We start from the raw sequence: 15,507 nt of genomic DNA, 5'->3' as shown, positions 1-15,507 counted from the left end.
GCCCTTCCTAACCAAAAGCAGCTGATTCTGATTCAGATCATTTCCTCAACAAGGGAGGTCGGGCTCTTCAAGGATGTCTCTGGTATTTTGCAGCTAAGAAAAGTGTTTCTGGACTTCTAACATTACAATACAAGGGTTAGGAAACAGGTCAGAGAGAAAGAAACTGATGCCAAGAGACAGGTTAGCACGGGAGGTGTAAGTCAGTGAAGTTTGGGAAGTTGCTGGGGAGGGTGGAGGAAGGGATGAAGTCCAGCAAAACAAAAGTATCTGAAGAATGTAGCAGCTGGTGGGGCCTGAAGACCAGAAGTGACACGTCTGGGACCAGCATGAGAAGTCTGGGCCTGGGGGAAAATGGCCCCACCTTGAGATGAAATGAGGATCTTGGGAAGGTAGGTCATTTGGGAGGGAAGGGGATGCATGCACCTTCACAGGGGAGGTATTTGTAAATGGACTTGGAGGGTGGATGAACTGGAAACTGGGGCCATTCCTGGGTCTGTCCTGGCTCCTGGCTGCCTGTGAACATTTGGGAAGAACTATGAATTGACACTATAAAATCAATCCAAAGATAAGGGAGGGTTGTAGTGAGGGTAGAGTTCAATAAAAAAAAAAAAAGTATTTTCGGTATGGATTAGGTGATGGGGTGGTGTAGGAAGATGGGTTGAGTGGAGCAAGGGAGGAGACTTTATCTGTGAATTCTGGAGTGTTAACAGGGGTTTTTTTTTTGTTTGTTACTTTGTCGGGGTGTTGGAGTTATTTTGTAAAAGGGGAAGGAACTGTGCTGGGGATGGAAAATGATTTTCTGCCTCTTGCTTCATTCACCTGTTACCATGGCGACTGATTTCATCAGCCAGGAGGGAGGGCTTGCTACAGAGACACCCTATATTGGACTGTTGTGGCTTTGAAGGGAAATATTTACAGCTCTGTCAGCATAGCTGTTCCAGTTGAGACTGTGACTTCATGGTACATTCAGCTACATTTCTGAAGTTTGTTATTGATTCCAAGTAACATCACTATTTTTGATCAGCTACCAGGAGCAAATCACAGCAGGATGTATGTTAACCCCTACATTGGTTGGGGTTAGTTTATCTTTTTCTTTCAGTTCTCTCAGTGATAAAATTAGTTGCTCCACTTGGGGTTTTGAATCCAACCAAAAGACGAAAATAATTGTGTGAGACACATGTGGCTGGGTCCTGGGAAATCTATTGTCCTCACTCCATGACTTTCTGGGAGCAGAAGTCAGACAGTCCTCATTCTCCAATAAAATGCCCCTCCCTTGAGCATTGGTGAGAAATGAACATTTTAAAGGAGGCTGCTTGGGCAGCTGGTTTATATTACAGAGCTCAGCCCATTTTACCTCTTCCCTATGGTGGAATCCTTCACTTACCAGAATCCTTCTTCCTTAGAAAATAAGGGAGTACTAATAAATAAAAAATCTTTTTTTCCCTCTGCTTCTATTTAAAACTATATGAGTTATTATAGGTTTGTGCATACTTTTGGTTTGAAACCTGGTTTCTTGGCTTTTTACCAAAGGAACATTTCATGCAAAGATGGGCTCGATAAAGGACAGAAATGGTATGGACCTAACAGAAGCAGAAGATATTAAGAAGAGATGGCAAGAATACACAGAAGAACTGTACAAAAAAGATCTTCACGACCCAGATAATCACAATGGTGTGATCACTGACCTAGAGCCAGACATCCTGGAATGTGAAGTCAAGTGGGCCTTAGAAAGCATCACTACGAACAAAGCTAGTGGAGGTGATGGAATTCCAGTTGAGCTATTTCAAATCCTGAAAGATGATGCTGTGAAAGTGCTGCACTCAATATGCCAGCAAATTTGGAAAACTCAGCAGTGGCCACAGGACTGGAAAATGTCAGTTTTCATTCCAATCCCAAAGAAAGGCAATGCCAAAGAATGCTCAAACTACTGCACAGTTGCACTCATCTCACACGCTAGTAAAGTAATGCTCAAAATTCTCCAAGCCAGGCTTCAGCAATACATGAACCGTGAACTTCCAGATGTTCAAGCTGGTTTTAGAAAAGGCAGAGGAACCAGAGATCAAATTGCCAACATCCACTGGATCATGGAAAAAGCAAGAGAGTCCCAGAAAAACATCTATTTCTGCTTTATTGACTATGTCAAAGCCTTTGTGTGGATCACAAGAAACTGTGGGAAATTCTGAAAGAGATGGGAATACCAGACCACCTGACTGCCTCTTGAGAAATTTGTATGCAGGTCAGGAAGCAACAGTTAGAACTGGACATGGAACAACAGACTGGTTCCAAATAGGAAAAGGAGTTCATCAAGGCTGTATATTGTCACCCTGTTTATTTAACTTCTATACATCATGAGAAACGCTGGACTGGAAGAAACACAAGCTGGAATCAAGTTTGCCGGGAGAAATATCAAAAACCTCAGATATGCAGATGACACAACCCTTATGGCAGAAAGTGAAGAGGAACTAAAAAGCCTCTTGATGAAAGTGAAAGTGGAGAGTGAAAAAGTTGGCTTAAAGCTCAACATTCAGAAAACAAAGATCATGGCATCCGGTCCTATCACTTCATGGGAAATAGATGGAGAAACAGTGGAAACAGTGTCAGACTTTATTTTTCTGGGCTCCAAAATCACTGCAGATGGTGACTGCAGCCATGAAATTAAAAGATGCTTACTCCTTGGAAGGAAAGTTATGACCAACCTAGATAGCATATTCAAAAGCAGAGACATTACTTTGCCAACAAAGGTCCGGGTAGTCAAGGCTATGGTTTTTCCTGTGGTCATGTATGGATGTCAGAGTTGGACTGTGAAGAAGGCTGAGTGCCGAAGAATTGATGCTTTTGAACTGTGGTGTTGGAGAAGACTCTTGAGAGTCCCTTGGACTGCAGAGAGATCCAACCAGTCCATTCTGAAGGAGATCAGCCCTGGGATTTCTTTGGAAGGAATGATGCTAAAGCTGAAACTCCAGTACTTTGGCCACCTCATGCAAAGAGTTGACTCATTGGAAAAGACTCTGATGCTGGGAGGGATTGGGGGCAAGAGGAGAAGGGGACGACAGAGGATGAGATGGCTGGGTGGCGTCACTGACTCAGTGGATGTGAGTCTGAGTGAACTCCAGGAGTTGGAGATGGACAGGGAGGCCTGGCGTGCTGCAATTCATGGGGTCGCAAAGAGTTGGACACGACTGAGTGACTGATCTGATCTTCTTGGCTTTTGAAGGTGAGTACCTATTCTGCTACTGCTGCTAAGTCACTTCAGTCGTGTCCAACTCTGTGTGACCCCATAGACGTCAGCCCACCAGGCTCCCCCATCCCTGGGATTCTCCAGGCAAGAACACTGGAGTGGGTTGCCATTTCCTTCTCCAATGCATGAAAGTGAAAAAGTGAAAGTGAAGTCGCTCAGTCGTGTCTGACTCTTAGTGACCCCATGGACTGCAGCCTACCAGGCTCCTCCATCCATGGGATTTTCCAGGCAAGAGTACTGGAGTGGGGTGCCATTGCCTTCTCCAAGTACCTCTTCAGATTCCATCAATAACAAATCTGGATATACTGTCCTGCACCAAAAGCATAGAGAGTAAGAGTCTGAGTCTTTCAGACTCCTGGTATAAGGTTGTATTTGCATGCATGCTTGTCGTGTCTGAGTCTTTGAGACCCCAAGGACTATAACCAGACTCTGTCCTTGGAATGTCTCAGGCAAGAATATTGGAGTGGATTGCCACTTCCTACTCCAGGGGATCTTCCCAACCTAGGGATCAAACCCGCATGTCTTGCATCCTCTCTATTGGCAGTATTCTTTACCTCTGAGCTACCTGAGAAGCCAGTGTAAGATTGCCTCCAACTTAATTAGCAAAGTGTTATTCTCATTCTAATTGAGTGCTTGAATGTAACTTTCAAAAAATGATTGCTTCACTTTCTACAGTGATGTTTTCCATCTTGAAAAATAATTTTGTTAATTACGTTAATCTTTTTTTTTTTCTAACACCAAAAGCAGTTTGTATTGGGGTATAGCTGATTAACAATATTGTGATAGTTTCAGGTGAACAGTGAAGGGACTCAGCCATACATATACATATACACGTATCCATTCTCCCCCAAGCACGCCTCCCATTCAGGCTGGCACATAACACTGAACAGAGTTCCATGTGCTACACAATAGGTTTTTGTTGGTTATCCATTTTAAATATAGCAGTGTGTGCATGACCTTCCCAAAGTCCGTAACTGTGCCTTCCCACTGGCAACCATGAGTTCATTTTCTAAGTCTGTGAGTCTTTTTCTGTTTTGTAAGTAAATTCATTTGTATCATTTCTTTTTAGATTCCACATGTAAGGGATTAAGTTAATCTTGATGAAATATTTGTGTGTAAAGAGGGAGTTGAAGGAAATATTGAGGATTTTTACATATTCCTAGTCCAGTTCTCAAAGCAGCGTTACTCTAAACACAGTTCATCAGAGAAGTAAAAACAATCTTCTGACAGACACTCATCATTGAAACCTTTTAACCTTTTCCCTAAACTTTGACTTCATCTAAAACAGAGGGTCTCTTACTCATTCTTAATTCATCTATAGATTTGTTGAGGTATTATTGTGAACTTGGAACATTTTGAACATACATTGTGGATATTGTCGATATTGTACTTGAATTTGCTTCTGGAAGAGGTATATTTTGTTTTACTTATATGGCAAAGTAGACTTTAGATTCAAAACCTAAGATTCTTTTGATTAATTTTTTATAAGTACCACTATTTTATTTTTTAAGAAGAGTAATGACTAACTCAGGACTAAGAAAATTTTAAATATTTGCCATATTAGGCCTTACCTGGTGGGTCAGATGGTAAAGAATCTACCTGCAATGAAGGAGACTTGCATTCAATCCCTGAGTCAGGAAGATCCCCTGGAGAAGGGAATGCCTACCCACTCCAGTATTCTTCCCTGGAGAATTCCATGGACAGAGGAGCCTGGCAAGTTACCGCCCATGGGGTTGCAAAGAGTTGGACACAACTGACCGATTAACACTCTTAATAGGAAATCTCCCCTTGAGTTCCTCATCAAAATATCATTAACACCTAGAGTGTTTCGTTTCAGCCATCTGAATAAAAGCATTTTAAGAGCTTTTGTTTTTATTTCCCTTCTAAATGCAGGTATGGGAAAGACACCAGTGTTTTTAGAAATAAAGATACTATGATATCACAGATGAAGACACAGTTTCTCTTTACAAGGAATTTACACTAATGTGGGGGAGATAGATAAGTAAGTAAATATTACATAGCAGTATAGTAAGGGTAGTGAGAGAGTTATGCAGAACATTCAAGGATGACTAACTGGCCTAGAAAAGTTGGAAATCAGGAAGTTTGCTCAGGGGAGTTGATACTGGTATTGATATTTAAGGACCAAGATAAGTTTGCCTATCAGGGTAAGGTTGAGGGAGGGCACAGGTGCTCCAGATGAGGAAACCACAATAAGGCAAGGGAAATGCTGGTAAACAGGTGGAACTATGATTTAGGGGGGAAAAAAAAAAAAAGCGCACAACTTGTTGAGAATTTACTATATGCCAGGTACTATGTGCAACCCATTTCTAATTTGAAACGCTTTAAGGTATGTTGTTACTATTATTTCTTTTTTAAAAATTATTTCTTTTTTATGAGGGGAGGAAACAGAGGTTTAATGAGGATGAGTACTTGCCCGAGGTCCCAGTGATGGAATGGGACATCCAGACCAACTCAGCTGACCTTAGAGGAGTTTGTTTCCACTTGTTTTGAGTAGAGTCAGTATATAATTGGACTGAAAGAGGGCGTAGGCTTCTGTTTGATTCAATTTCCTCATAAATGATATGATCATGTATTATAATTATGAATAATTTACTCAGTTATGATAAATAAAGTGATTTCATAGAGACTCAGGTGTTTGAACAAGACTTTGGATGTAAAATATGAGCCTGAGATGGAATTTCCTGATTGAAATATTTTGATAAAATGTATTTTTCTGACATGTAAGAGACCCATTTCTAAAACCAAGGCTTCTTAAAGGGGTCCTCTTTCTGTTTACTGTGTCATGGGAGATGTGGAGAGGTGGGTGTTGGTAGCGTCAGGTAGAAGCTTTTGTGGGCTTCTCTTCTTTTTCTCCTTAAGGAAAAGAACTAAAATGCTGAAATAAATTAGTGGAACATTAAGTTTGGAAGTTTTAAATATATACGGTCTCAGAAAATACACACCTAAAGCATCATTTTCTTCATGTATGAAGAAAACAGGTGCCGTTGCACTTTCAGAGCACATTTATATTCCCCATTGTACAACTGCCTTGGTGGCAAACCCACTGTGTATCTTTTGAAATGAATATGTCCCGGTGTACTCAAGAGTCTGTTTAGTACATCCTACAGATTGCCTTGGAATTTGTCCCTGAAGTTGTAAACATAGGAGAGCAGACTAGTAATCATTCTATCAAAGTGTTTGAAATGTATAAGCACAGAATACTGCCTACTTTTTCTTATTCCCAATTACATTTTTTATACCTCACCCTCCATATAGTAAGCATGATTTAAGACCAGGGACTGTGCTAACTATGGGCCACTATATTGGTTTCTAAGGATAAAAAGATAACATCTGGTATCTGCCAATTTTAACAGGGCTGCTGCTGCTACTGCAGCTAAGTCACTTCAGTCATGTCTGGACCTGTGTGACCCCATAGATGGCAGCCCACCAGGCTCCCCCATCCCTGGGATTCTCCAGGCAAGAACACTGGAGTGGGTTTCCATTTCCTTCCTCCCGGAGAAGGCAGTGGCACCTCACTCCAGTACTTTTGCCTAGAAAATCCCATGGACGGAGGAGCCTGGTAGACTGCAGTCCATGCGGTTGATAGAGTCGGACATGACTGAGCAACTTCACTTTCACTTTTCACTTTCATGCATTGGAGAAGGAAATGGCAACCCACTCCAGTGTTCTTGCCTGGAGAATCCCAGGGACAGGATGCCTGGTTGGCTGCCGTCTATGGGGTCGCACAGAGTCGGACACGACTGAAGCAATGCAGCAGCAGCAGCAGCAAACTTCTATTCCACTAATCACCATGTAGCTTAGTGACCAATAAAACAGAGATATGGGCATTCAGCTGGAGAAGATATAGGAAGACCCAGCGAATTATGCCATAATTAGGGAGGGCTTCAAAGGGTTTCACAAAGGCATTACTTCTTCAGTCTCAAGAATGAGTAGGGTCCCTTTAGGAAGATAAGTAGAAGGATATTCCAAAAAGTGAGATCAGCATCAGCAAAAGCATGGAGGTATGAAAATGCACAAGAGGTTTTAAAAACAGGAAGTTAAAACCAGGCCAGAGACAAGAATGTATCATGTAGAGAGAGGACAGCAGGTGTCTAGCAGCAGGCCCAGTTTACAAGGTATCCTGGTGCGGATTATGAAGGGCTTTGCTCCCTGTTCTAAAGTAATTAAACAAAAAGCCAGTGCAGGGTGTTTAAGCAAGTGAATTGAGAGCTCAGTACCTCAAGGCTGGTTGGCTTCAGTCTGTATATGCTTTTAGTAACCTAGTCCTGTTTTCACAGTCTGACTTGGATATTCAAGCTCAACCATTCATGTCTTCATGAAAGATGGTAAATGGTCAGCAATCATCTTGTACACAGAAGTTCTGCTCTGTCACCTCCCAGTTTTCCCTTTTCTTGGCTGAATCAGACTCACTCCTCATGGAGCTTATTCTCAAGTCTTTAGATAACTGCCTTTATAGGGTTCCACTGAACTTCTGCCAAGTTCTTTTCTTCCTCTGGACTTCATCATTAAAAACTCATGTATTTATTTTTGAATAGGCAATGCATTGAAATAATTCAAACATAAATCCCCAAGTAGTATTATATCTTTCCCATCCTATCCTCCATCTGCCCATTTGTTATTGTCCTCTCCCAAAGATAACCACTGTTGTTAGTTTCCTATTTGCCTTTCCAGGATTTTTAGCATATAAAAGCCAGTGGAATAATATGTGATTTTTTCTTTTTTAAAAAACAAAGGTTAGATTTCTCTTCATAAAGCTCTGCACTTTAATTTGGTCACTTAATGTCTTGAAACTATTTCTAAAGTAGTTCACAAAGTTTTACTTCATTCTTTTCTAAGATGCACAATAATCCATTGAATGACTATACTATAATTTTTTAAACCAACCCCCCATTGATGGACAGCTAGGTTGTATGCATGTGTTTGCTATTTAAATTTCACACATGTAAATATATGTAGAGGATAAGTTTTTTGAAGTGCAATTTCTATGCAAAGTGAAATACATACACACACACACACACACATATATATCCAACTGTAATTTTGGTGTGTTAGGGTGTGCTAAATTGCTTCAGTTCTGCCTGACTCTTTGCGACCCCATGGACTGTAGCCCACCAGGCTCCTCTGTCCATGGGATTCTCCAGGCAAGAATACTGGAGTGGTATGAATAAAATGCATATTATAAGATTTTAGAAGGTGGAAAGAAAGCAGAAATCATGTTCTCTTCCAGCAGTGTCCAGAGGCAAATTAGTGTCCATCAGCTGCTCTGAGTCTTTGCAGGAACTTTCAGATTCCCCTTCCGGCCACCCTTCTCAGGACTACAGGGCTACTGGGAAATTGACTGAAGTTTTTGGCCACCCCATGTGAAGAATTGACTCAGTGGAAAAGACCCTGATGCTGGGAGGGACTAGGGGCAGGAGGAGAAGGAGACGACAAAGGATGAGATGGCTGGATGGCATCACCGACTCGATGGACATGAGTTTGAGTGAACTCCAGGAGATGGACAGGGAGGCCTGGCGTGCTGTGATTCATGGGGTTGCAAAGAGTTGGACACGACTGAGCAACTGACCTGAACTGAACTGAACTGGGTATTTGGCAATAAAAATCAGCTGAAAAATTTACAGTTCAGTAAAGGAGCATGTTAATAGCTCAGTCATGTCCAACTCTTTGTGACCCCATGGACTGTAACCCTCCAGACTCCACTATCCTTGGGATTCTCCAGGTAAGAACACTGGAGTGGGTTACCATTCCCTTCTCCAGAGGATCTTCCTGATCTAGGAATCAAACTCAGATCTCCTGCACTGTAGGCGGATTCTTTACCACCTGGGCTACCAGGGAAGCCCAAAGGAGCATAGTATAACACTAATATTAATAAATGTATATATATTCACACACACATATATATTTCTCTATATATCCATATATACAGTTAGTATAACAACTTAATGGAATAAGCCTATTAATAATAGTGATGAATAAGGTAAAATATCAAGAGATAAGTGTATCAATAATTAAACAAAGACCTATGTGAAATAAATGATAGGATATTTATGTAGGACAAAATGGCCTTGGACAAATGGAAAGACATTCATTTTCTTGGATGGCAAAACTCACTATCATAAAGAATTTATTGAGATTTTATTTGTATACTAGTCTGGTCAGTTTTAGTTGACTATACTATGGGTGTTTGAAAAGGAGATGTATTCTCTATTTTCTAGGTATTGCATTTTTATTAATTATCTCTATTAATTATGTTATTTAGGTATTCTATATCCTTATTCAGTTTTTGCCAATTTATTTCTGAGAGATAAACTCCTATTAGAAATATATTTTGCCAATCTTTCTGGTATTTCCTATAGTTTCTGAATTATGAAAATTTTTGCTACGTTATTTTATGCTCAAGTAAATATTTATAGCTGTTACAGAATCACCATTAATTACAAGGAGTTAGGATTTTAAAATGCCTTCTCATTGTTTCATTAATGTTCCTTTTCTGGTACTACATCTATTATGATTTTATAATTGGGATCCCTGCTTTCTTTTGGTTTCTAAATACCTGGTATAACTTTCCCCACTTTTATTTTAAACCTTTCTGGCTTACTTTGTTTTAAGTGATTCTTTTACACACAGCTTGGAGTTGTGTTTTGCTTTTTAGTCTTGCCTACAATTCTTTTTCTTTTAATAGATATGTTCATTCCATTTATATTTATTGATTTAAAAGACATGTAGTCTCAATTCTGTTATATTTTTATATATGTCATTTTATAGTTTCTAAAAAAGTATTTTAAAAAAGTATTTCAGTCTGTGATCTTTATAGTCTGGATGATTTATCTGATATTTAGGAAGTTTAGTGGTTTTGTTTTGTGGTTACTTGTATAATTGTAGATACGTATTACCCTTAGCACTTTCTTTTTTTTTTTTAATTTTATTTTATTTTTAAACTTTACATAATTGTATTAGTTTTGCCAAATATCAAAATGAATCCGCCACAGGTATACATGTGTTCCCCATCCTGAACCCTCCTCCCTCCTCCCTCCCCATACCATCCCTCTGGGTCGTCCCAGTGCACTAGCCCCAAGCATCCAGTATTGTGTATCGAACCTGGACTGGCAACTCGTTTCTTACATGATATTTTACATGTTTCAATGTCATTCTCCCAAATCTTCCCACCCTCTCCCTCTCCCACAGAGTCCATAAGACTGTTCTATACATCAGTGTCTCTTTTGCTGTCTCGTACACCGGGTTATTGTTACCATCTTCCTAAATTGAATATATATGCGTTAGTATACTGTATTTATGTTTTTCCTTCTGGCTTACTTCACTCTGTATAATAGGCTCCAGTTTCATCCACCTCATTAGAACTGATTCAAATGTATTCTTTTTAATGGCTGAGTAATACTCCATTGTGTATATGTACCACAGCTTTCTTATCCATTCATCTGCTGATGGACATCTAGGTTGCTTCCATGTCCTGGCTATTATAAACAGTGCTGCGATGAATATTGGGGTACACGTGTCTCTTTCCCTTCTGGTTTCCTCAGTGTGTATGCCCAGCAGTGGGATTGCTGGATCATAAGGCAGTTCTATTTCCAGTTTTTTAAGCAGTGTAAGAGGGTTCCCTTTTCTCCACACCCTCTCCAGCATTTATTATTTGTAGACTTTTGGACCGCAGCCATTCTGACTGGTGTGAAATGGTACCTCATAGTGGTTTTGATTTGCATTTCTCTGACAATGAGTGATGTTGAGCATCTTTTCATGTGTTTGTTAGCCATCTGTATGTTCTTTGGAGAAATGTCTGTTTAGTTCTTTGGCCCATTTTTTGATTGGGTCATTTATTTTTCTGGAGTTGAGCTATAGGAGTTGCTTGTATATTTTTGAGATTAGTTGTTTGTCAGTTGCTTCATTTGCTATTATTTTCTCCCATTCTGAAGGCTGTCTTTTCACCTTGCTAATAGTTTCCTTTGATGTGCAGAAGCTTTTAAGGTTAATTAGGTCCCATTTGTTTATTTTTGCTTTTATTTCCAATATTCTGGGAGGTGGGTCATAGAGGATCCTGCTGTGATGTATGTCAGAGAGTGTTTTGCCTATGTTCTCCTCTAGGAGTTTTATAGTTTCTGGTCTTACGTTTAGGTCTTTAATCCATTTTGAGTTTATTTTTGTGTATGGTGTTAGAAAGTGGTCTAGTTTCATTCTTTTACAAGTGGTTGACCAGTTTTCCCAGCACCACTTGTTAAAGAGATTGTCTTTAATCCATTGTATATTCTTGCCTCCTTTGTCAAAGATAAGGTGTCCATATGTGCGTGGATTTATCTCTGGGCTTTCTATTTTATTCCATTGATCTATATTTCTGTCTTTGTGCCAGTACCATACTGTCTTGATAACTGTGGCTTTGTAGTAGAGCCTGAAGTCAGGTAGGTTGATTCCTCCAGTTCCATTCTTCTTTCTCAAGATCGCTTTGGCTATTCGAGGTTTTTTGTTTTTCCATACAAATTGTGAAATTATTTGTTCTAGCTCTGTGAAGAATACTGTTGGTAGCTTGATAGGGATTGCATTGAATCTATACATTGCTTTGGGTAGTATACTCATTTTCACTATATTGATTCTTCCAATCCATGAACATGGTATATTTCTCCATCTATTAGTGTCCTCTTTGATTTCTTTCACCAGTGTTTTATAGTTTTCTATATATAGGTCTTTAGTTTCTTTAGGTAGATATATTCCTAAGTATTTTATTCTTTCCGTTGCAATGGTGAATGGAATTGTTTCCTTAATTTCTCTCTCTGTTTTCTCATTATTAGTGTATAGGAATGCAAGGGATTTCTGTGTGTTGATTTTATATCCTGCAACTTTACTATAGTCATTGATTATTTCTAGTAATTTTCTGGTGGAAGCTTTAGGGTTTTCTATGTAGAGGATCATGTCATCTGCAAATAGTGAGAGTTTTACTTCTTATTTTCCAATTTGGATTCCTTTTATTTCTTTTTCTGCTCTGATTGCTGTGGCCAAAACTTCCAAAACTATGTTGAATAGTAATGGTGAAAGTGGGCACCCTTGTCTTGTTCCTGACTTTAGAGGAAATGCTTTCAATTTTTCACCATTGAGGATAATGTTTGCTGTGGGTTTGTCATATATAGCTTTTATTATGTTGAGGTATGTTCCTTCTATTCCTGCTTTCTGGAGAGAGCACTTTATTTCTTTAGATACAATATCTATTTTTCCTTACTATGAGCAATAATGTGCTGTGCTGTGCTGTGATAAGTTGCTTCAGTCGTGTCCAACTCTTTGCAACCCCATTGACTGTAGCCCACCAGGCTCCTCTATCCAAGGGATTCTTCATGCAAGAAACTGGAGTGGGTTGCCATTTCCTTCTAAAACAAGCTGATTTTCATGTTTTCCACTAACTCCTTCCCCTACATCTCCTAATTTTGGTAAAAAACAATTTTTAAAATGTATCTTTTTACCTTTATATATGCTTGTATTTATATTCATATCCTTTGACTCAGATATATTACAGATCATTGGATTTTTCTTCCCACTTTTTTTGCCCATCTTCCCATTTCACTGTGTAATAGTTAAATCACATTTATACTGCTAGACATATACTAATTATTATACAATGTCTCTATATTGCAGGGGTTGTATCATATTTACCATTATGTTTCTGTCCCTCTCATTCTCATACTACTTAAGTAGTTTTTCTCTCTTTGGTAATTTCAACTATCTGTTGGATTTCCTTTGCCTGTTTCTTTATCATTTTCTTTCCAATTCTTTTCAACTTTCAAAGAATTTTTTTTTTGTTACAGTGTCGATTTGATTTGCGTTTCCTCCAATTTTGCCTTATTTCTATGGTTTTTCTTTTCCAGTTCTTTGCTGGTTTCCACCAGCTCTTGTTTCATCTCCTCCCATTGTTTGCCATCTCCTTCCTGAGTACTAACATTTCTGTCTTCTATTTTGGTTATTTACTGAAATGCCTGGGGAAAATATGCTACCTGGACACTTACTATGAAACAAATTATCTTCATGGGGAGGGGAGGGCATGCTAAATATCTCATGGTTTATGTGCCCTGTTATGTAAATGGGGATTTATGTAAATCCCCAGCTAAAGATATGCATGCTGAAATATTTAGGAGGTTATGAACTAATATCTATAATTTACTTTCAAATGCATAAAAATAAGATAAATTGACAGGTAGATTGACGGTTGGACCAATGGATAGTTATATGAGAGAGCAAATGTTAATGATATAATCCAGGTGATGCTGACCATAAAATTCTTTTAACTTTGCTATATGCTTGATATTTTTCAGGGTGAAATGTTGGGGGAAATTATGGAAGTCAAAGCAATTACTGTGTAGTTGTTGGTTTCATGGCATTTATAATGTTCCCAAATTAAGGGCTTTTTACCTTTAATTCCAACAGAGTAAAATGGAGGAGTCAGTCACAAACACTTGATGATTACTCTCTACTTTGCCTTTTCTCAGTGCTGCCTGATTGGTGTGTTTGGTTCAAAGGTTGGGTTGTCTTAACTTGAAATTCATTTCAAGGTGCTTTTGGCCAAGATCCCTCCAAAGATGAGAAAAACATCACCCAGTGGAGCTGGTTTCAGGGGAACTGCTGCTACTGCAATTCCATTACTATTCTGAAATCAGGAAAACTACTTTCCAAGCATTCTTGTTTTGTAATCCCACTGGAAGTTGTCCAAGTTTGGTGGATCAGATAGGAAACTTCCAGTTTTGGTCTCCTCCTTGATCATCCAATATCTCCCAACACCCTAAATTTTGTGTAAACTCCCAACACCCTAAATTTTGGTCTCCTATTATATGTGATACGTTTGAATTCTGTAAGTCAACTTCAAATAGGATATTTCCAGTGACTGCCCAAATGCAGCAGCTCAAGTGGATTATTTTAATGAGGATAAAGGGCAGTTACCTGATGGGTATCTTTTAAAAGCCACTATACAAAACATATATAAAACCTAACTTGCTGACATGCAAATCTCATGGGTGAAGCCAAAGGCTTACATTTTTAGGGTGAATAGGTCCATAAAATGGTTTACACAGAATGATTTCTTGAACTTTAGTCATTTTGGTTAAGATTATAAAAATTTGTTTCTGGCTACGGCGAGTTGAATTTTGTCACCCTAGAAAGGTACGTTGAAGTGCTAAGCTCTGGACCTGTCCATGTGACCTTTTTGGAAATAGAATCTTTGCACATGTAATTAAGATATGTTAAGATGAAGTCATACTGAGGTAGGGTGGATCCCTTATTCAATATGATTAGCATCCTTATAAGAAGAGAAAGCAAAGACACAGACACGCATGTGATAATGGAGGTAGATGCTTGAGTGATGCATCTACAAACCAAGGAATGCCAAGATTACTGGCAACCACCATAGGCTAGGAGAGAAACCTAGAACAGAATCTCCTTCAGAGATATCCAGAAAGAACCAACTTGCTGGCCCCTTGATTTCAGACTTCGAGCTTTCAGAACTGTAAGAGAATGAATTTCTGTTGTTTTAAGCCACCAAGTTTATGAGATTTTGCTCTGGCAGCCCTAAGAAGCTAATATACCAACCAAAACTATGGAGCCTGTAGACATAACTTCCAAGGTCAACATGATAAATAATCTCTTCCTGTTTTCTAAAATCTCACTACTTATTTCTTTACTTCTTAGAGTCATGCCAGGTCATCAATGATGCTTTCAACTTCAATCAGGAAAGACCATAAAATAAAAATACAGGTAGAGATTCACCAATAGAAGCAGGAACTAATGTGTGAGTCATATTGAGGTGGTAATTCCAGCAAGACATTCTGGGTCAGATATTGATTTTGATTAGAGAAGGTTGTTTATAACTCCCTTGGGAGAATTTAAACTCTCCCTGCTAACAGGCTTTCTTTCTCCTAATAAAAGAAGTGGGGAATGTTGAAATGGGTTGTCTTAACTTGAAATTTTCTTTTTTCTTAACTTTAATTTTCTTTTTTCTTAACTTTATTTCTTAAAGATTTTTTTAATGTGGACCATTTTTAAAGTCTTTATTGAATTTGTTACAATATTGTTTTTGTTTTATGTTTTGTTTTTTTGGCCACAAGACATGTGGAATCTTAGCTCACTGACCAGGGATCAAACCTGCACCCTTGGAAGGCAAAGTCTTAACTGCTGGACCACCAGGGAAGTCCCTCGGGGAAATAATTTTTTGAAAAGTCAAGCCCAATTTAAGTCAGCTTCTGGCTTCTTTTTTAAATAAGATTTTT

General features: G+C 39.0%; 1 protein-coding gene across 3 annotated transcripts in view; it reads left to right on the top strand.

Moving 5' to 3' along the window:
• MRAP2 (melanocortin 2 receptor accessory protein 2) overlaps positions 1–15,507 on the top strand; it is a 145,115-nt gene that overhangs the window by 38,885 nt on the left and 90,723 nt on the right. The window contains exon 1 of one of the 3 annotated variants that reach the window (XM_086316422.1): positions 256–393. The exons of the other annotated variants lie outside the window; for them this stretch is intronic. The gene's annotated coding sequence lies outside the window, so the exon portion shown is untranslated. Of the gene's footprint in view, positions 1–255; positions 394–15,507 lie in introns of those variants that run through there. 3 annotated transcript variants of the gene reach the window in all.

The sequence above is a fragment of the Bos grunniens genome, chromosome 9 (genome assembly GCF_055505025.1).
Source record: "Bos grunniens cultivar Pamir isolate PY7600 chromosome 9, Bosgru_T2T1.0, whole genome shotgun sequence".
NCBI lineage: Eukaryota > Metazoa > Chordata > Mammalia > Artiodactyla > Bovidae > Bos > Bos grunniens.
Note: the sequence above shows the minus strand (reverse complement) of the source record. Positions and strands in the feature narration are given on the sequence as shown.